Raw genomic sequence first — 21,282 nt, forward strand, 5'->3', positions numbered from 1 at the left:
GACACCCTGCTCTGCCTTCTTGCTGTTCCCAGGGTCAATTCTTTCCTCCTTCGGTGTCACTCCAGCCCACCTCTGTTTCACTTTCTGTTCCTGTCTCTCTCCTCTCCTTCTGGCTCGCCACCATGGACACACCACTTATCCACACTGGGATAACTGTGTTATCCCACACCAGGCACCACCAAGCACAGAAAAGCAGGTTGAGGTGTACGGTGGTGCTTTTACCTGGCTATAGGCTTCAGGGCCAGAAGCCTGGCCCTGCCAGCCTGCCAGCGGTAGCTCCATGCTGGAACCGAGGTGAGTTGTGGCGAGCCGGCGCCAGGACAGCTCACCAGCAGGTTCTGAGCTCAGCAGCAGCTCCTGACTCTCCCCAACCTCCGGCAGAGGCAAGGCATTTCTGACCAGCAGGCTTTGTGGGGCACCGCATCCCAGCTCCAGCTCCTGCCCCGCTTACCTGGGAAGCGGAGAAGCCATAGAGCCCTGCTGTCAGCACCAGCCCTTGGTTTCAACCTCCAGTGTTGCCTGGGAATGCCTGAAACCCTGATGGGGGAACAGGTCCAACACCGCAGCCACCTCACTCCAGGGCAGAAAGTCGTAACAACGTTTTCCAGGCAGGTTCAATTTTCAGAAAGCAAAGCGCAGCAGCAGCACCAGCTCCACAGGCCACAGCAACCTCTGGGCTTGCAGGGAGCAGCTCTCCCTCACTGCGGTCCTCCTGGTGCTCTCAGGAAGGCAATGCCACGCTTGCACACATGCTGACGAACAGCAGAAAGAACCCCAGCCCTGCACGGTGCCCTTTGTCCCCTGGTGGTGTCATTTCCTGGAGCTTCGAGCAAAGGTGGGGCTGAAACAGAGCTTTCTGCTTTCTCCTCCTTCGCACAAGGACAAAACAGTTCTCCTTCAGGTAAACGTGCAGCACGAGCCCAGAGCCCTACCTCCATGCACTCTTGCTCCCAGATAACGCAGCCAAGTCTAAAGCCCCAACCTTGAACCCAAGCTCCAGGCCAGCTGAGCCTCTCTCCAGCTGAGCTGGTCCCCTTCCAATCCCTTCCGCCCTGCCCTGCTTGCCCGAGACCCCAGGCAGGGCCAACTCTGCATGAGAAGCCTCCAAGTTCACCCCATGCCCTCAGCTCTTCCCAGGAACAGCAAATTCAGGCCATCCCAGACCAAGGAACCAACAGCCTAAATCACGGGGGCTGCACCCCAGCAGGCTCACCACTGGCTCCCTCTCTAGCATCCCTTCAAGGACCAGGCTCAACCACAACGCAGGCTGGAACAAAGAAGGGAGAGAAGACGTTTTAAGCCACAGAGGGCAAGCACAGAAAGCTATGAGATGCCGGTGCTGTCCACGGAGGGAACTGGGTCCTGGCTGGCCTCCAGCATCCCAAGCAGCAGCACCTGCACAACCAGCTTCCCAAGGAGGCTGAGCAGACTGCATTGCAGCAGCGGGGTCTTGAGGGGACAGAGGATGCAGCAAGAACCACCCTGGGGAGGAGGACAGTGACCCTCCTTTTGGCTGGGTACACAAGAAACTCTCCTGGGAATACTCCAGCAGCAGCAGCAATCCAACCACATTTCCAGACCATGCCCCGCAGCCATCAGAAGAGCAGCTCCCCCTCACAAAGAGATCAGATAAAACCTTCAACTCCCTTCTTAAATCAAACGTGTCTCTAAATAAAGCCCGAACACAAGAAATCCATTTTATTGCAAGAGAGAGCTTGAAAATTCATTCTGGTTCATATACCATGCCTTCATAGTTGGAACTTTACAAGGTATTTATTTACTGGAGTTATTTAAGGAATCTTTCCCAGCTAAGAGAAATATAAACATTGATTTTTCTGCCTGAAGTCCTACAGCTGTGAGCCACTGTACAGTCCTCTCCCCTGTGGCAGCACCATGCCCACAACCGTCTGAAAGGGAGATCATTCTTCAAACAGAGAAAGGGAAGGAGCTGTGTGCCTGGCTCCAGCAGAGACGGGGAAGCAAACGGGGCCATGAAGGGCACCATGATCCTGTCACATCCATTCGTCTTACTGGATGAGGTTCATCAAACCACAGGCATCAGCAAAAGGCAAGCAAAGGCTGTCAGCAACCTGCGCCATCCACATCCGTCCTCCTGCAGCGTCCCATGCTGTTACCCACTGCACAATGTGCTGGAAAGCACCGGCTCCAAAAAATCCACCCCTAAACGCAGATGCTGTGCTGCTTACCGCAGAGCGGGACCCTCCAGCCACCAATCTTCCTGCTGCACACATCACTCTCGCACCCACGGTCCTACCCAGCAGGCAAAGGCTTCTGGCCATGCAACCACAGGACCATGGAAAGAAATCCCTTCCCATACCAATAGCGAGAAGGGAAAAACCAGGATAACCTAAAAGACAGAAGTACCACACGAGGGGACAGTGGGACACACCGCATCGCCAGACCTGCCTGATGTGCTATCTGTGACAAGCTGCGGGCTCGGGGAAGGCAGCACCATTTCACTTGGCCGGGCAGGAGATCCAAGCTCCAGGCAGCAAGAAGGGAGGCAGAAGCCAGGACGCTGCAGTGCTCTGCCCTGCCACTGCACGTGCTCTCCCCGGAGCTCTGATACTGGCCTTGGGGAGCTGCGATCGCTCCCCAGCCACGCTGTCCCCTTCCTGGTCCCCTCCTCTCCCCCACGCCACAGAGGTCAGCTCCCAACACTGTCTGTTCCAGGGACACCATCCCGCCTGCTGCTAGGTTTTCCACGTGCTTGACTTTCTCCACTGACAGCTCTCAGGAAAACCAAAAAGCCTCCCAGAAAGGCCATCAGCTCTTCCCTCAAAGGTCTGTAGCTCCCCTTGCAGTGGCAGGGCCACCAGCGTGGTAAGCTCTGGCAGGAGACTTTCCTGCCTGCTTCTCCCCAGGATGGCTGTTGCACCATGTCGTGGTGCCTGGCAGCCACACAGCTTTCTCTGCAAGCTAGTGGGAGACACACAGAAATGGGAGAGGACACGGGACAGGCATCTCCGGCTGTCCCCCACAAGCCACCGGTTCCCCAGCCTTGACGACTGGCAGTACACCAGACTGCAGCCTGCTCCCACCAGACTCCTGCCTAGGACTGATGGACAATTCAAGTCCCTGCCTGGAGCACCAGACTTAAATTTAAGGGTCCAAAGATCACAGAGGGCACAAGGCTGGAACCCGTCCTTATACGGTACACCCCATACCAGCACACGGTGGATCGTAGCAGCAGCCTCTGTCCCACACCAACACCTACCTCTCAAAAATGAACTGGCTGAAGGAGAAACCCAACCGCAGCCTGTCCAAGCTCTGTACTTTTCCCTACAAAGCCTGGCTGGCTCCTTTCCCAGCAGGCAACGAGCCTGCGTGAGGAAACACAGTTGTCACCACCATCTATTCACCAGGCCCATCTGCTGTATGATAACAGACATGCTCTCCAGCCCCAAAAAACGCAACTGAGATAAACATCGCCTGCCACCTTCCCAGGCGCCTGTGCAGGAGAGGAGCTCCTCTCAAAAACAGCCGCTCCACAGCGACCTGGCAAAGTCACCCACCCACAGAAGGGCTTTTTCTTGGGAAGGGGACACTTTACAGGGAGCACAATGACACAAGCTCTCAGCAGCCCGTCGGGCTGGCAGCAGGGATCTGCTAGAGGCTCTTTTTGGGTGCACATGGCAAGGAAGGGGCAACAGCTGTACCACCCCGCACCTCCAGCAGCATGGACAAGGCTGGCCCCACAGGGCCATGCTTCCCACCACAGTAGCTCTACCCAGCCAAGACAGGGTGCACATCAGCTGGCAGGAGACATCACCACATTGGCAGGACTGCACCTACCTTGGCAATCACAACAGTATAATTATAATACTTAAAAAAGAATATAGAAGGTACTCAACCAAGTAGACGGTTTTCAGCATGCTAATCAGGTCCCAGGGAACCTTACTGCTCACTCTGTTTTGCGGAGTTAGAAGTGCCAAAGACAGCCCACTGCCAAGGTGACAGCCTCCAGAGAGGGATGCTGGCTGGGACGCCTAGGCAGCATTCGCAGGCAGAATCTGGCAGCAGAGCTGCCTGAAGGGTGTGTGGCTCCTTCCCTCTGGACACCGTTTCTGAGCGCGCAGAGGCGGCGGGGGAAGGCTGTCACTAGGAGGGAAGGGACAGTCACTGCAGGGACATCGTGGCCCTTTGCTTCCCTCTGACGTGCAGGAACTTTCCTCTAACCAGAGTGGGGTAGAACTGTTAGGACAAGACAGGGAAGGGATTAAGAAGACACCAGCTGGTCACCTTCCAAACCCACCTTGGGATAGCGATGTCCCCCTCCTAGGGCTCTGCTCAGCGATGAGTTTAGGAGTCTCTGCTGAGCTTGCGTGTCCTGTTGCTACAGAGCCCCGGCTCCTACACAGCCATCGAACAAGCCAGGGGTCTCCACTACCTTTGGGTGTTATCTGGGACCAAAGGCTTTTCTGGAGCCTCACCAGAGCAGGGCAAGACAGGAAGGAACAGGGCAGGGTGCGAGACGAGGAAGTGCCCAAAAACCTGCAGTCTGCGTCTTTCCTGCTGGCAGGGAGCTGGTGGTGTGCCAGGCCTGTGTGATGTGCAGCTGAGCTCCAGGGCAAGAGATGGCAACCAGCCCTGGACAGAAGCACCTTGGACTGCCAGAGCGAGTGGCTCGAGGTGACCTGGGCACTGGAGCGAGAGATCCCAGGGCTCCACTGCAGAGCCCACACTGGTAACAGGATTATATGAGCTTGTGTCAATCGCATGCAGCAACAGAATCAGGCTGTTTCTCTAAAAAAAAAAAAATCTTCCAGAACAGCTAAAGCCTTAAAACTTACTCCTTCAGTTCTCTCCTGCAGTAAATAAACAAAAAAATAAAAATCAATTGTTCTAGTAATGTACAAACCCCGAGCTCTCTGAAACAGAACGCATTGTAGCAAAATCCTCTTGTTCAACAAATACAAGAAAAAGCACTAGAACTTTGTGGAAGAAAAAGAAAAACCACAAAAAACCCAAACAAAATCCTGCCTTGATTGTCTGTGAGCTGTGAATCAATCCCCCTCCTCCCCATCCAGCTGTTTTCTATTTAACTCCTTTCAACGGCACAGCATGCTCTGACCAAGAGAGGACTGCTGGGCCGTCTCCTGCGCGGATCTACCACGTCTCCAGAGCCACAGCCAGAACAGGAGACATCCGTACCTGTGCAAGAAGGGGGTGAGGGGGGTCAGGAATCATGCGGCATCGCTCTGGCAGCTGAACTGTTAGAAGGGCACGTGGGTTGGGATCATGGCCTGCACGTCATGAAGCCCAGGCAAGGAGATGCTGTTGGCTGAGCTGACTCGCTCTTGCAGAGCCAGGCAAGGGGTGGTAGGCTGGACCAGGGGAAGGTTGCAGCAGATATACTGGCAGAGCAACACAGAAAGACTATGAACAGGGACTTTCCACTTTTACAAGTTTCTATAGGAGAAAAATAGTCTCTGATTCACACTTCTAAACCCTCAAGGCTATAAAACTGCCACCAGCACTGTGCTAGCATCATACAAACAGGGCAGGTTGCATAAGTATTTCCAAATCCCGCCTCTCCCACTCCACCAAAGTGAGACAAGAAAATAACACAGGCTTCAGTACCAGTGACCTTCACCCAGTTTCAGAGAGGTGCAGGCAAAAACAAAGCACCAGAAGTGACCCATCCCTTTGCCCTCTTCTCCCACTTCGCACCAGCACAGTTCTACTGAGCAAGGGCAGAGACAGCAAAGAAAACCTCCCCTACGCTCACCCATGCTTTCTTGGAGGCTCATATCAAAGCAACCAAATCGGGCAGTGCCAGGCAGGCCCACTGAATGGCACAAATGTGCCCATAAAACGGGGGCCCTTGCTGGACCTCTCCACCTGTGAGCGAAAGCAGCACCCCCCTTCCACAAGAGGAAGCATGGAGGATCCCAGGATAACTCAGGTCAGAAGGGACCTCGGGGGGGTCTCCAGCCCAAACTCCTGCTCCAAGCTGCATCTTTTAAGAGATCACAGCAGGTCGTTCAGGTTTATACAGTCTGGTCTTGAAAACTTCCAAGCATGGAGACTACACAACCTCTCTGGGCAGTGAACTCTGCTGACTCTCCTTGAGGCAAAAACGCTTCTCCTTATAGCCGGCCTGACCCTCTCCTGTCTCATCGTATGCCTGTTGTTTCCCCGTCCTCCCACCACGCGCTGCTGTGAAGAGCCCAGCTCTGTCTTCTGGATGATGTCCCTGTAGGTATTGGTAGACCTCCTCCAAAGCCTTCTCTTCTCCAGCCTGAACGAGCCCAGCTCCCTCATCCTCTCCTTGCAGGGCACGTGCTCCAGCACCCTGACCATCTTAGTGCCCCTCCAGTGAACTTGCTCCAGTTTGCCGAGGTCTTTGCTGTACCGGGAAGCCCGAAACTGGATGTACATTAAGGAGTTCAAGCTGCAGTGTCACTACACCTTTCTGGGTTGCACTCCTGCTCCCCTTGCACAGCACCGGGGAAGTGTTTGGTACTGTATGGGTCTGAGCAACCCTGCAGAATGGGGCCGGTGGCTCGCATCCTCCTCGAGGAGGAGGGAAATTAATAAGTCCTCTCATACCAGTTGGCTCCTTCAGCCAGGACTGGAGCCGGGGCCTTGGTCTGAGCTCCTGGCTGCACTGTTCTCTTTGTTCCTTCAGTCTGGTGGAAAGGAACCACAACGACTACAACTACACAAATTCCTCCTCTTGTTGAAGCAGTTGATGAAATAAAGACTTCTTGATCCTGAAATATTAATTTTTGAGTGCTCCAGAGCTTTATCATATATTTATATCTGCTCTCACTCTTTAGAGTCAGTCCAGGACAAACTGTCAGCTAGTTCCCAGAAACACAGCTTAGATAGGGGAAGGAAAACCAGCCGAGGGACCAGCCCGTTCCGCTTCCATGGCAAACTCTCCTCTGGCCAGGACATCCTTTCTTGCTGGAGGTTACCTCCTCCCAGGCCCAGCACAGTATCAGTGCTCCTGACCATTCACTGGGGCAGGACAATTACATTTATGCAGAAAATAGCATTTTCCACTGGTAGTAACTTGCAATGAATTGAAGCAGGACAACTGGATTTGTTCTGTTTAATAAAGCAATGATGGCAGATGAAAGTCACTCATCAAAGCAGAAGGGAGAAAAAAAAAAAAGCCTAATTTTGCAGCAGGAAACCGTGCAAGGGTGAGCACTTGACGGTGAACGGGGCCATTAAAGACCCAACACCACCACACAACCCTCCCCAGAAGGTGCTGAGAGGCTCAGACAGACACTAAGAGTTTTCCGAGCTGATGACGCACTCCAGTTCCTGGGAATTTCTTGGTCCCATTGCACCAAACCTCAAGAGGGTTCTTGCACAGTTTCTGTTTAGCTTCTGCTTTTCCCACAACGGACACAGCTCCGCCAGCTCAGATGTGCTCCACCAGCCAGGGAGAGAAGAGGCTGTGAGTTTTAATGAGGAGTTCCCAGGGGAAAACCGAACTCTGCTAATGAGAAGTCTGAGGAAAAAAAAAACCACTGGCCCCAAATGTATGGAGTTCATTCAGCAGTATATTTTTGTGGCAGCCAACAAAACCACAGAACATCCTCTCAAACTGCAGCTTTCCCTGAAATTTACTTTGCTGTCACCTCCCCAAAAACAGGGCTTGCCTGTCTTAAGGAAGACAGATGTTAAGGGTGGGTGAGAGGGGACATTTTGCTGTAGGACAGGGAAGAAAGGACTTCCAAGGCAACGCTCTGCAAGTACAACTGCTTGGAAAGGATGCAAGTAGAACAGAGAACACGCTCCTCTACCCTTTGCCAGCCACGAAGGGGCCCCAAGAACCTGTCAAGAGCGGCGTGGGAAACGGAAGGAGGACAGAGGCACAGCTAGGACAGGAGCACCCTGAAAGCTGCTGTAACACGCGCCAAAGTCTGGCTTTGATGAAGGAAGGAAGCTGAGGAGATCATCATCACTTGGAGAGTCCTCTTCACGGCTGAAATCCCTGGCTGGGTTTGGCCCAGGAAAAGGAGAGAAGGAACAGAGTCTTTCAAGGGATCTGCCCATCTGAACACATGGTCACTGGAGTTGCAGGCCCAATGCCGCTGCAAGAATGCAAAGCGACACACGTCTGGAAGGAGCATGCCTCACACTAGCTTTCCTCCAAGGCTAAGGACATACAGGCAGTGTTATCCTAAACTGATGGACTGGAGACAAGAGACTTTTATTGTTCTTCATGCAAAATCATCAAAGCAGAATCAGAATCTGGAAGGCTTGCCTTGTGAGAAAAACAGGACGTGCATCATTAGCCTTTAATATACCTTAATTGCTTCGGTGTTGTAAGATACTAGTTTTCAGAAGAAAACCAGTTTGGCTGGCAGAGCGCTGTGTGGTACAGGCACGCTGAGACAAGACCATTCTCAAAGGCTACTTTGCTAATGAACAGGTTACCCAAATCTCTGCCAGGGCAACAAGAAGAATCCCTGGGGATACGAAAGGAAGAGGCAGACTGAGTATTTCAAGGAGGCCAGCAAAGCCCCAGTTCTAGCTTTGCTCAAATGTCATGAGCTTTTGCAAGCTCTGGGTTCACAAGCTTTTGATGAGGGACCAGGTGTCTCACCCTAAAGAAGGCCTCCTGCACCTACCCAAGGTTATCGGGATACAGGGCCCAGAGGAGATGGCCAATGGCAATGTGACCTCTTCAAAACTCAGGATGGAGGCATGGGGAACGTGCTACGCTGGCACTCAGTCACACCGGATCATCATGCGACAGGCTTTGCTGCAGCAAAGCTGGCAGGAGAACAGTCCGGGAAGGTCTCTCTGGAGCCCCAGCCCTGGGGACAGCCACCAGCACATCCTCAGCTCCTCTCAAGCTTCACTGTTTCTCATTAAGATCAATTCCAGCCTGTTGTTATAATTAATAACCTCATTTTGCCTCCCTGCACGCAAGCATGGGAAATTTCTGCAGTTGCAATCACAGTTCACTTCAAAGAAACCAATTTAGCACAGCACTACTACTGCCATCATTCCTGGACTCAACTACTTTATTTACCTTTTCTGTACCTAATTTCCCTGGTCTTTTGGGTATCTGGGGAAATTAAGAGCAAACAATATCAAGCTCCAATTGCACCTAAGTATTGTACTAGGTGAGGAAAATTTGTGTCACTAACTCAGCCCAGCACCGTACTACGTATATGCTTAAACAGGTTCAATAATGTCTTAATACATTGATTTCGCTCAAGGTGGTGATGAATTGAATGGCCTCAATCCGTATCTTGCCTTACTTGACTACACTACACTGACTTTGGCTAAAATCCACATACAGTAGATATCTGAACCCACTTAAGAGCAAATACACAAAGGAGGTACACCAGTTTTATAGGTTTTTATCACAGTTGCATGAAATTGGTGTAATTTGGGTGTAGAACACGCAAAGGATCTCTGCAGATGCCCTGGTTCCGCTAAAATATTTGGGAGCGCCTCAGCATGCCTGCAGCTCCCACAAAAGCTGCTCTTTCAGGGGAAAAAGGCCCACGGTCCTCCAGCAAGCGCAACGCAAGAATTCAAGAATTCAATTTTTTTTGTTAAAAAACCAACAGACCAGAAAGGCCTGAACCCTAGAAGACTGACAGACCCAAGTTACGTTGGATACTTGTAGCTTCAGCTTCTTGTGCACTTGGAGCAAGAAGGCTCTTAGAGAACAGTAGATTTGTTCTTTAGAAAGCCTGGTAAAAATTGGTTCAGCTATCTTGCACGTTTTTTATACTTATACTCCATCTTTGGTCTGAGCAGTGTCCCAGAAAGTTTCCCACGTAAAATAAAGTCGTCCAGCAAAATTCATGAGCACCTGAAATGGAGGAGGATTTAGACTCCATTGAAATCAATCCCACAGACCAGGATGATGCATCTTGCGGATCTGCTGCTAAATAAAGTGATTACCTGTTTGCAAGATGGCTTGTATAGAAAGGTTTGAAAAAAACAGACTTTCACACCCAGCCATCAAACTGAGGCCTCCATGCTAAAAAACTGAAAGCCAACGTGATCCACAGCCCAAACAGGGTAGGATCTTGCCAACATTATGGGGAAACACAAAGATTATGAGAGCTGCCGTAACTCAGCTTTTGGCCCTTCAGAGTCATCTTTTACAGCGACGCCAGGGGAAAGTTTTTCTGGAAGCAGCAAAAGGGAATTTGGGAATTATATTTTCTTGAGAGGTTTTCATGAGAATGACTGCTCATGATCCTGCTGCCAACCCAAATCCCACAGCAATCTCCAGCCAGCATCCAGCGGGTGCAATGCACGCAAACATCAAACAAACCTCCTGGCCCTTTGACTCTCCACGCCGAGATGACAAGACAAAAAACTCAACATCAGTCACCGAGGAAGAGGGCTGATCCCACACCCCGGCAAGACTCAAAATGCCGGCATCAGGGGTGCTCCTTGCTGTGCGAGGTGCTCGCTGTGTATGCCCTGGAGCCCCGCTCACTCGCTGATGTTGAGAACAGGTTTAGTACAAACGTGCATTGCGGTTTTACTTCAACGGCCCCAGCAGGAGGGAGTTTGCAATTATTCACATGTGGAGAAGCCTGAACGCTTCTGCAGAAAAGAACGAAAAACTTCAAACTCTGAGAAGATCCCCTTGGTTAGGAAGAAAGACTTTGAAGGAAGGACAGGGGCTCCAAAAACATATCTAATCATTCCCTGACTGGCCCATAAATCCTTCCCTGCCTTGAGGCAGCTCGGAAAACTTCTCAAGAGCCTATGAAGGGTCAATTCTGGTAGACACCTTCCCTGGTCGGTAATACAGATGAACTGAAAAAAGGTGAATCAAGGTGAGGGGAGAGCGGTTCAGCTGCCAAGCAGCAAGACAGGCTACAGTCAAAGGCCAAACAGGTTCAGATCTGGCAGAAAAGGAGTGATGCCTGCTGACCTGGCTGCAGCGTCCAGCCTTGACTCTCAGCCCAAAAAACTCTGGCCCTTTGAACACGGCAGGAGAAGAGATTATTACAGAGCAAACAAGGCCCTGGCAACATCAGGACTGCCAGAATACCATTGATCCCATCACACACCCAGCAGGGACCAGTGAGGACACCGAATCCTCTGGGATGAGCTGTAGCACAACCCTCCATGGAGCAATGTCCTTTAAACCTCAAGGTGTGCCAGGAAGAGGGTGGGAGATACCAGGAGCACCTAATGGCCTCCTGTGCCTGCAGGAACCCGAGGACAAACACACCCAGAGCAATATGAAGCCAAATCACACCCTAGAGGCAGCCTCTCCTCTTGCAGTCATGAGGGCTCCCTGCTGATCCGGACAAACTGGTGAGCAGTTTAATGCTGAACATGTGAGCAGGACACATCATACAGGTACCACTCCCATCAGGAGCACAGACCTCCAAGCCTCCACTGAAGTTAGGCTAGCACAAGATGTATAGAAATCAGGGGATATCAAGAACAACAGGGAGAGGATTTATCACCAACATGCCAGATCTAGGAGGACTAGGAAGATGCTGGGGAAGAACAGCTGGGAAGATGATGTTCTTTACTACTACTATTACACCAATTAATTTCAAATCACGGCAGGTTTTAATTTAAAAAGCCAACAGAAAAGTTGGTAACAGCAGTGAGCCAGGAGAAGATCCCAGGGAAGAGCAGCACAGGGTTAATGCCTCTCTCAGAGCATTAACAGCAGCCAATAAGTGGCATCCAGGGAGGCCACAGAACATCCCCTTCACCATGTCTTTTGCCCAGAGAGGAAGACAGGCAAGACTTTGCTGTCTTCAACGCACCGCTGAGACCTAAACAAGACTGACATACCAAGAAGGGACGTCCTTTTTTGCTCCATCAAGGATATGTGCCACTCCCTCAGATCCGCTGGTCGAGGGGCCTTCCTCTGACCTTCCTCCTCTGTTACTGCCTCTTAGCCGTCTCCACTGCAGAACTGCCAGGCTGGCTCTGCCCCAGGCCCTGCCATCGACACTTCTCACCAAGGCAGGGGGAGTCATCTGCTATCCACCCAGCAGACCGGCCACGGGAATGCCTGCCTGCCCACGTGGTGCCTGCCCAGAGATGGCAGGATGGCAACAACTTCATCTCAATGATTATCTAGGATGCTCGGGTCGGGAAGAGTGGGAGGGGTGGCCAGAAGAGCTCAAAGTGTAAGGATTTCAGATGAAATGCAGGAGGGAATGGACTAGAGGACACCTCTTAGGACATCTCATGTGTGGAGAGCATGGCACAGGACAGGATTGAGGAGCTGCAGGTGATGCTCTGTGAGCAACTCCACACCCCCACATCACTCTCACAGCCAGCGCCACCAGCTCAGCTCCAAAACACCGCCCTGTACTTTCACAGAGTAAATTAAATCCCTTCTTCCCAGGATGAAAAGGAAATTCAAAGCTATTTGCTGCCTTTGAGGCCTGAAAGGCAAAATACTGCTGTCAGAGGAAGCCATACAAGGCTGGAGAGGGCTGCCTGCCCCCTCGCGTGGCCCTGCAGGGGTTGCGGGGCGGTGGGAGCTATCGCAACACAGGCACAACCACAGGGAAGGAGGTGGGAGGACCCTGCAAAGCCCCTCTCTCCTTTTGTCACACCAGTTCCCAGCCTGCCCATAATCAGCTGCATGGGGCAGGCCGCTATTTCCTTGAGAAACAACCATCTTTTTTCCTAAATTCTCCCTGAAAAAGCAATAAATCAAGGCATAGCTCCAAGGTACAATTAAGAAAAGAACAGCAGTAATCAAGAGCTCGGTACCATTTGGGATGGAGGGAGAGAGAAAGACTCGTCTTTCCGTGAGGTCTGAGACTAAGGAGAGCGGGGCTGCAGCCTGGCAGAGTCGGGGGAGCAGAGCCTCCAACCTCCTCCTCCTCTCCTGGGGCTTTAACTTGGCCATCATCCTGGCTCCTGGCAGACCTGCTGCCGGTCGCTCTTCCTGCAAACGAGGAAACTTCTCGGGGCCCAAGCCCCCGCTGCCAAGCTCTGCAGCGGCACTGTCCCATGCCAGATCACACAGCGCCCTTTCCCACAGCTGCCAGCCAGGCTCGGGGCACCGCGAACAGGACCTCGCGCACACCGGCGAGACGGAAGGCAGCAGGGCACTGTGGTCCATCGCCAGCGGCTGTCAGGCTCTCTCCAGGATGATTAACAGGCCTTAATGAAAAGCTAAGCCTGTGCCTCAGGAAAGCAGCCCATGCTTAATAACCCAGCCAACAAGCTTTGCACTGATCTGCAGAAAGAAAGAAAGATTGCCAAGGGACAGAGGAAGAGAGGAACTCTGGCAACTCCCGACATCCCCGGGGTTCAGCCTATGGTCGGATCAGGGCACAGTAATCAAGCACCGCAGCCATGCTACAAATGTCATCTGGCAGCGAGGGGAAAGGCGAGGATGGCGGTTCCTCCCAGACCCAGTGCCACAAACTAGCAAGCCCTGCTATCTCTCAACGTGCTTGAGCAGCTTCTTTGATGACAGGAGATCAGAAGGCAGAGAGCAAATTTGAATGTCCTCTCTTCTACTTCAGGAACCACATCTGCAACCCCTCCAAAGAACACCGATCCCAGAGGAGGACCTCAACGCACAGAGCAGAAGCCCAGGGCGATGTCCCAGATGAACTAGGTATTGGAGTTCGCACACATATGCACACACTCACTTTTTCCACCGAGTCCTTGGCTCCACATGCAACTTTCAAGCACACTCACATTCACTACCACGTCCTGGACAAAACATGCACAAAGGCTTGGTGCAGCCTGCTGCACTGCAGCCACGTCCCTCCACGCTTTACTGACCTGGGGTGAAGCGGGGCCGAGGGCTTGCTTGGTCAGCTCGGCTGCCTGGGCCACCATGGAGAGCAGAGGCTTCCAACAGCAGTAAACCCCACCAACCTCACAGATGGCTCCAGCCTTTCCTGCTCCTGGATCATCCACACCTTCTCCAGCTCTGTTCCCCTTCCCAGGTTATGTCAGGTCAAGCAGACAAATGCCAGACCGCACAAAATTTGTTGCTGCATCAGCTGTGGTTTCAGGAGGCTGTTGCCATGCTGCAGCCAGCAAGCTCTGCTCTCCTTGCAGGCTCGGGGGGAGGAAGAACAAGGCGGGGGGAGAAGTCACCTCAGGTGCTGTTCAGACTCAGGGCAAATGAACCAGCATCTCCTCCACGCAATAGGAGGAAGAAGCAATTTATTCTGACAAACGGTGAAAGCCTGCAGTGGGGTTGGCCCTTTCTGTCAAAGCTGGTGTACCACACAGAGGCTTACGTGCTGGAGCAGAGAGGGGAGGGTACCGGCAGTCAAGTGATATATGCATCACTCACAGAGGGAGACGATCAGCAACTCAGAAGAACCAGGCTGCAAAAGATACCTGCCTACCCACCTGGGATTCTGGTGGCAGGCAAGCACCGTATGTGCTAGCCAGCCATCACTGCTCGTCCTCCGCACCTGGGGCTGCCAGCGAGCAGCAGGGGCTCAACACGGCACTCGGACACACACCACGGCACCTCTCAGCATACTCCTTTCTAGAGGGTTCATGTCTCAACCCTTCAGCCTTGAAAGAGGTTGAACGTTTGGGCACAAGTGCCTCTGGGATGAGACACAGTGTTAAGGAGCATCCAGCAACGTGGCACAGGTGGGATGTTCATATTTGCATCTTGAGCTTACAAGCGAAGTTTGAGTTGGCTGTGGAGTCTTCACAGTCCAGGAGGCCAGGAAATAAAAGCTCTTAACTAGGTGTCTGGATTAGCCAAGAGAGAACAGGCAGCAGCACAGAAGCCCCCTCTTGAAGCGACGTCATTCCAGTGTCCATTTGGTCTCCAGTGAATGCACAGATATGACTGTGTCCTCCTTAGCCTGCAACACCTGGCTGGCTGCCAGATTCCCTCTTTCCACAAAGCAACTGGAGAGGTTCTGGACAGAACTGGGAATGACTTTCCCACTGCAGCCTAAAAAACACTGTCAGCACCTGAAAAAACTAAGGCTTGACGCCTGTACACACTTCTACGTATGTATCTCTGCAGCCCTGTGCCTGCAGTAGACAGTGGTGTTTTGGAGAGCCTTAAATTCTCCTTCCATGGGGCCTGTTATCTAGTCATCAACCAAGGCACTGACAGACCACGGGTCCTGCCCAACCACTAAGTCTAAGACGAGTCCAGAAACCAAACACGAATTTCTCGAGTCCTGGCAATGCTCCTTCACCATCCTCTAAATTATTCTTACTCGATAGCATAATGATTTCCAAACCTTTGGGTCAATCCAGACCTGCTCTTTGCAAGCAGTAATAACCAAGTGTGGGAGCGCACACTTGCCTGCAACCCAGAATAGAAAGCAGCTGGAGTCACATCTAAGCGCTGCCAACGGGAAGATGAAAGACTTTCAGACACTCCTCTTTTTCTGCTGACACTGTCTTTATGGGCTCTTCTCCCCACTCTCCACCACATATACAGCTCCTTTAACTGCCGATTTTCCACAGGTGGTGAAGCTCCAGATGCTCCTGGGAGGCTCTTCCAACTTACTTTATTCTATTTAAATAACAGGGGCATATGGTTTATTACAGCTATTAAAGGGTTTGTGTATGTATGTGGGGGGAATCTTAAGAGAACAAAACATGCATCTGAGCCTGGGATTCAGAGAGCTACCAGGACCTCTGAGCACCCAGACACTAGACGCCAGCGCCTGGCCACAGAGGAGCAGAGAACCACCTCTGTCTGCAAACATCAGGCCAAGGGCTGTGAATGAATTTCTAGCTCCTCACCTACATCACACTAGGTCCTTCAGTGCTAGCGAGGAGATTTATACCAGCCCGGGAGATCATCAGGACTCCTGTTCCCTTTCTAGAACAGCTGCCACCCCCTGAACAGGATGAAGGTCCAATCTCCAGGGCAAGGCCAGAGCCAGAGATCAGGTTAAACAGGATCTAACCAGGAGCTGAAGCAGCTACACGCTGCCCTTGGAAGCAGAGTATTCATGCTGAATCGAGCTGCGGCTGCTCCCTTTACAACCAGGGGAGCCCTGGCTAAGGACAGACTCAGCACGGCAGGCACTGCCTGCGCGCAAGGACCGAGGCAGGCAGGCAGTGAGCTCCATGCCCTGTGCTACCTAGGAAGCCCCTCAGGGGTAGGTGCAACAGGGCTTAGGAAGAGGGTCTCCACTAGCCCAATTTCACTAACACGTCACAGCAGGCTCTGTGCATGAGCTGGGTGAGCCCAGCTCAGAAAAGATATCCTGCAACATAGCAGCCCAGCTGGGCAGTACTTCTCTTGGAGGAAGAAAGGATCCCAACAGGGAAAGCTGTTCCAGAAGCCTGCTGATATGTCCTTCACCCCAGCTGCAGAAGAAGCAGCCGTGGTACCACTGGAGGAGCTCAGAGACCTGGGCATGGCAATCCTTCAAATAACAGTCTTGATCACATCTCTCCAGGTCCAATTTGAAACAGGCCCTGGAGAAGCGGAGCACAGGCTGCTCTTTGAAGGAGGATCTAAGCATAGAGGCACAGAAAGGGAAGGAGCCCTTCAGTGATATGAATCTGAGTGGGAAGGAAAGAAAGCACCAACAGGGCTGATTTCTACAGTTACATTTTACAATAAAGACTTACCTGCTCTCAGGAGGAAGGGAAGGAGGCAAGGAAAGGAGCAAGAACCTGAACTCATTAAGCTGCTCTCTCACCTGAGGAGCTGGGACAGCTTCAGCAAGGAGGGTGGACTCTTGGGACCAAAGGACACTTGATTTCCCCCATTTAGCTACCTGCACCTGAGGTATGTTTGAGCAATCGCTTCAAAAGCAACCCCTGCAGAGGAAAGAAAGCTGGATGAAGAGGAAGCTCTACTTGTTGTTTTTGTTTCTCTGTCTTTAAGCCAATTAAGAAATTCTTTTTTAAGTGAGGGTCTGTGGTCTCCCTCAAAAGAGCCTGCGCTCCCTGGAGAACAGAGCAGGGCAAGGACGAGGTGGCCAGCTGGAGCCAGAGCCCTGCAGTCCCTAGACACCGCAGGGACTGGCTGGCCCTGTGCTTCTCCTCTGCAAAAATCCCAGCTACTCCAAACCCCCAGAATCTCACCATTTTCTAACACACTTCTGCAGCAGATGCCTCCCCGCTTTGCACCTTGGTTTCCTCACCGGTACACCAAACAAAAAGCAAGTCTTGTTGACATCAGGCAGACCTATCCTTGCACCTTTCAACACTTGCCCAGTGTTTTAAGACCCCCACATGGAAAATGCCTTTGAAGCCTCACAGCCAGACAAGAAGAGGCTGAGGAAGGCACGGTCTGTACTTTTATTCTGCTCTCATAATACCTGGCCTCAATGCAGGGTGGTCAAGCTCAGGCATGGTGGGGAGGGGGCTACAAACACATCCAAGGAGACAGTACAGGCAGCTGGGAAACACGTTTGCCAGGACAAACAGCTCCTGGTGTGGGACTGTGCAGATAGATCCCTCGTGTGAACTAAAGGGCAAAGACTTTGCCCTTCACACACCGCACAGGGCTATTTTCTGCCATTCTTCCCAGCACAGCCTGTAGAGGATACATGCATTCTGCATCAGGAAACAAAAGCACCTGCATGTGCAGGGGAGTTTGGAAGCACAGGTCCATTTCCCCAGATGAAGGCCACCTTCTATTATCTTTAAGAATAGCGAACAGCTTTAGATGTCATACACCTGAATGCCACCATTTGCAACTTACGCATCCCTCCTACCCCATGTTTGAGGCTGTTTCACACCACTTTCCAACACACCAGGTGTTAGTACTGGAGGCTGGAGTGGGAGAAGAATTTTCCTGTTCCCATAGACTAGAGAGATGTGGGACTAAGGCTAAAGATGCTAGGGGCCCATAACTGGAATGAGCCAGGGAAACCTGATGGGACTATAAACCAGACACACTCAGGACTCACCCTTAGCCCCTTACTTCCAGGGCAACTTCCCTCTCGTGTGGGGAGGCTGGAAGAGGAAATTTACTGGTGGCCGCCAACCCAAATTGCTGCTCAGCTAAGATTTATGCTGCAATTTGTAGTGCTGTTAAAATAAAATTGGAAGACTGGTGGGGGAAGAGAAAGAGAGAATGAAAGAGAGGGGAGGAAGGGGAAATGGATCAGGAGCAACAACACATCTCCAAAGCTGTCTGTTCCCATCTCTCACATCTCCATTGAATAAATCACCCTGCATTTCCAGCTGCTGTGCTCCAGCCTTCAGTTCCTGCAACGCTAATACCTGGGCTCACTTCACAGCGGGGCACATGCAGGGTACGGTTAATAGAAATCCGTCCATCTCCACAGCAGCTGAAGCATCAAGGTCCATAAATACAGCAGGCAGAGTATGGCATGAAGGGTCCAGGGCACCCGCAGGCTGACGGCTGCTCCCAGGACTTCCAAACTGCAGCCTCCAAGGCTCCAGAGGACAGGAGAGGGACACCCCCATCCCAGATGTCACCCTCTGCCTTCTACCTTCTCATCCCAGCACTGGTTAAACACCATTCCTACCCGCCGAGGTCAGAGGTGAGCTGACCTGTACCTCCAGGAGCTTGCCAGCTCTGCACACTAGATCTGCAGGAAAAAGGCTGAAGTCATGGATCAATATCCTTGCATGTACGAAGAGCCACAGGATGCCCCCACTGACCCCTCCTCTGAGAAGAAGCCAAGGAAAGCTCAGAGTGTGTTGCAGCTCTCAAGGAATCCTGGCTCCACTCTGCAGGACTGGATGCTGACACATAACCTTCAAAAAAATGAAAAGCAAAACCTCTTTAGTGAACTTTAACAGAACAGCTTCCTCTTGACATCAGGGAAACTCACCCTGCCCTGAGCCAGCTGCTCTGTCCCATACTGCTGAAACCATGGAGGAAATTCAGAATTACCTCCAAGGAGACTTTGGCCTTTCACCACCTCAGCATCCCTGCTCTTTACCGACAGAGCCAGGCCAGCCTCGAGGATTCACACCTCATTACAGAGACCACCGCAGGACAATTTATTGAGAGGCCAAAATATCAATCCAACACTGACCTTACAGGCATCAGTGAGCTCTCAAGCCCTGCTGCTGAAGTACCTTCTCGTGGTGCTCCAGCCAGCAGCTCAGTCCAGTTCCTTCTTGCAAGGGAGATGGGATCAGATGGGATCCTGTGCACAGGCTGAGTGCCACCAACAGCAATGGATCTGTTTGCACATGTGCAGCTGACCTATAAAGGTCACTTACTTCTCTTTCTCATGTGCCTGAACTTTAGAGGGGACAATTATCAAAAGTTTCCAAGAAGCTCAGTGGGATAAAACATGCTGATCTTATTGCGGTTTGGCTGTGAATGCTTCCTCTTGCACAGCCTACTTGCCATTTTCATTTCCTTGCACTGATGGCTTCTAGGACAGTCCTGGGCCAATCTTCAGTACCAGCGTGTGCACATAAAATACCCCTGGATGCGCAGAGCAGACCCAGACCTGTGCCCTCTGTGGCACAGCATCCAGCGCGGACAGCGAGATGGGCTCCTTCAGCATGTTGTGATCCCCACCAGCCTGAAACACCCCCCCCACACCTTCCTGCCCCACGGGCACCAAGTAAAATGTGGCAGTCAACAGTGCCTCAAGGCCACCCAGGGCAGTTGCCGTGTCAGAGGAGATCACCCACCAGGATACCATCGGCAAACCAAGGAGCTCCAGGAGGATACAAGAGCATTGCACCACATCAGAAGCCCACCATGCTCCCACCACCCCATCAAGCAAAGATTCAACACAGGAATCCACACTTGGCCTCAGATTCAGTTTGGCATCGCTGTGCACTTTGAAAACAGTGGCTGTTTGGTTTCTCTGACTTCTCAGAGGCAGCGAGGAGGATTGGGTGGGTTATGTGGAGCTGGAAGGGCCAGGAGCAGAGCAGAACAACACTGTGCTGGGGCACGCTGAGCCACACGACCACCCAGCACCCCAACCAGCTCCTTCTGTTCATGCCCCATGCTCTAGAGCTACTGCCACCTTAACTGAGCCAGCATCACGTCTGACCAACTCCTCGAGCAGTCAGGCAGGCAGTAATTACCAGGGAAGCCCCTACACGTTATACTGTACCCTGGAGGCCTCTGGACTCGGTAATTCAGACCATAGTACTGTTTACTGCCTTGTAAAGATGACACATACTTAAGTTAGTGCTTTGACAGCTGGAATCTAGAGGATGCTCCTGGCTTGAGCACGTGCAACTAACCCTCATGTGTCCACGTGCCACAGAGAAGCATCCTGCCATCGCAGCAATCCAGCTGGGCCAATCCAGAGGCCGTGCTGGGGCTCCTCTAACAGCTCAGCATCCCTTCCCTGCAGCAGGACATAGTGCTTCCTACCAAGGAGGGCAGCTCCCGCTCTCGTTTAAAGCTCCTGAACCTCTTCAAGTCACACACACTCTCACAAACAGGTCTTGGTTAAGCTCAGCACGCATGCTCCTCAAGGACAACCTGAAGGACATCACTGTCAACCTACGGACATGGGACAGAGAGGAGAGAAAGCGCATGCGTGCCGTGCCTGCACCAGACTTAAACGCTGCACAAGACAGATGGGTCTTGTCAGCTGCTGTGCCCTCCCCACCACATCACCACCAACAGCAGTCCCTCCAACAGCCACTCACACACGCACTGAGCGAGCCAGGGGCTGCAGTGCCCACACCAGCATGCCCAGAAGACACAAAGCATCTAAACATTTGCTGTAGGAAAAGACAACCCAAGGAAAACAGGCCATTGTGCCAAGCTTTGCTAGGAGATTCTCTAGGGGGTGTGTAAAGCAATGATGTGCCCAATGCACATCACTGTATCTGCCATGGAAGCTGCTGGGCAAGACAGCAGCAGCGTCAATGATCAGTCCGTTCTGTGCCACGGGCTGCAACCCTGCAGCAAATTCTTTTCCACATTTCAGAAGCACCAAGTGTATCCACATTTGTCCCTCCCCGCAGATAGGCACAACAGCTGTGGGGTAAGGCAGCAGGAGAAGCCTCAGCTCCTCAGCAGGGAAGGTTAAAGAGGACCCATTTGCTACAGTTGGTGGCACAGGTCTGACGGGAAGTCCCAGTGCCGCACGGGGCACGTGCCAGCCAACACCAGGGCTCTGAATAAAAGCGGTCTCCTCCTTGGTGTCCCAAGGAATCAGGCAGAAAAATACATATACATACATACACACACACATCTATCCACCTACCTATCTATAGTTTTTTCACCTTTAGGTATGCAGGTTAAAATCAGGTTTTCAGGAAGACAAAAGGTCCTGCTTGTGTCCACCTTCTCCCCACTCCACAGTTGGGGAATGCTACTGAAGGCCAGGGGGTATGGACACCCTTTCCTCTCCCTGCCAAAAGGTGGCAAGAGCCAGCCTCCCAATATAGTTT

At 52.1% G+C, this 21,282-nt stretch overlaps 1 protein-coding gene across 1 annotated transcript in view; it reads right to left on the minus strand.

Annotated features, from left to right (window-relative positions):
- The window catches only part of CAPN15 (calpain 15), a 55,786-nt gene that overhangs the window by 15,513 nt on the left and 18,991 nt on the right, over positions 1-21,282 (minus strand). The window lies entirely within an intron of this gene.

The sequence above is a fragment of the Aptenodytes forsteri genome, unplaced genomic scaffold (assembly GCF_000699145.1).
Source record: "Aptenodytes forsteri isolate BGI_AS27 unplaced genomic scaffold, ASM69914v1 Scaffold26, whole genome shotgun sequence".
In the NCBI taxonomy this organism is placed as follows: domain Eukaryota; kingdom Metazoa; phylum Chordata; class Aves; order Sphenisciformes; family Spheniscidae; genus Aptenodytes; species Aptenodytes forsteri.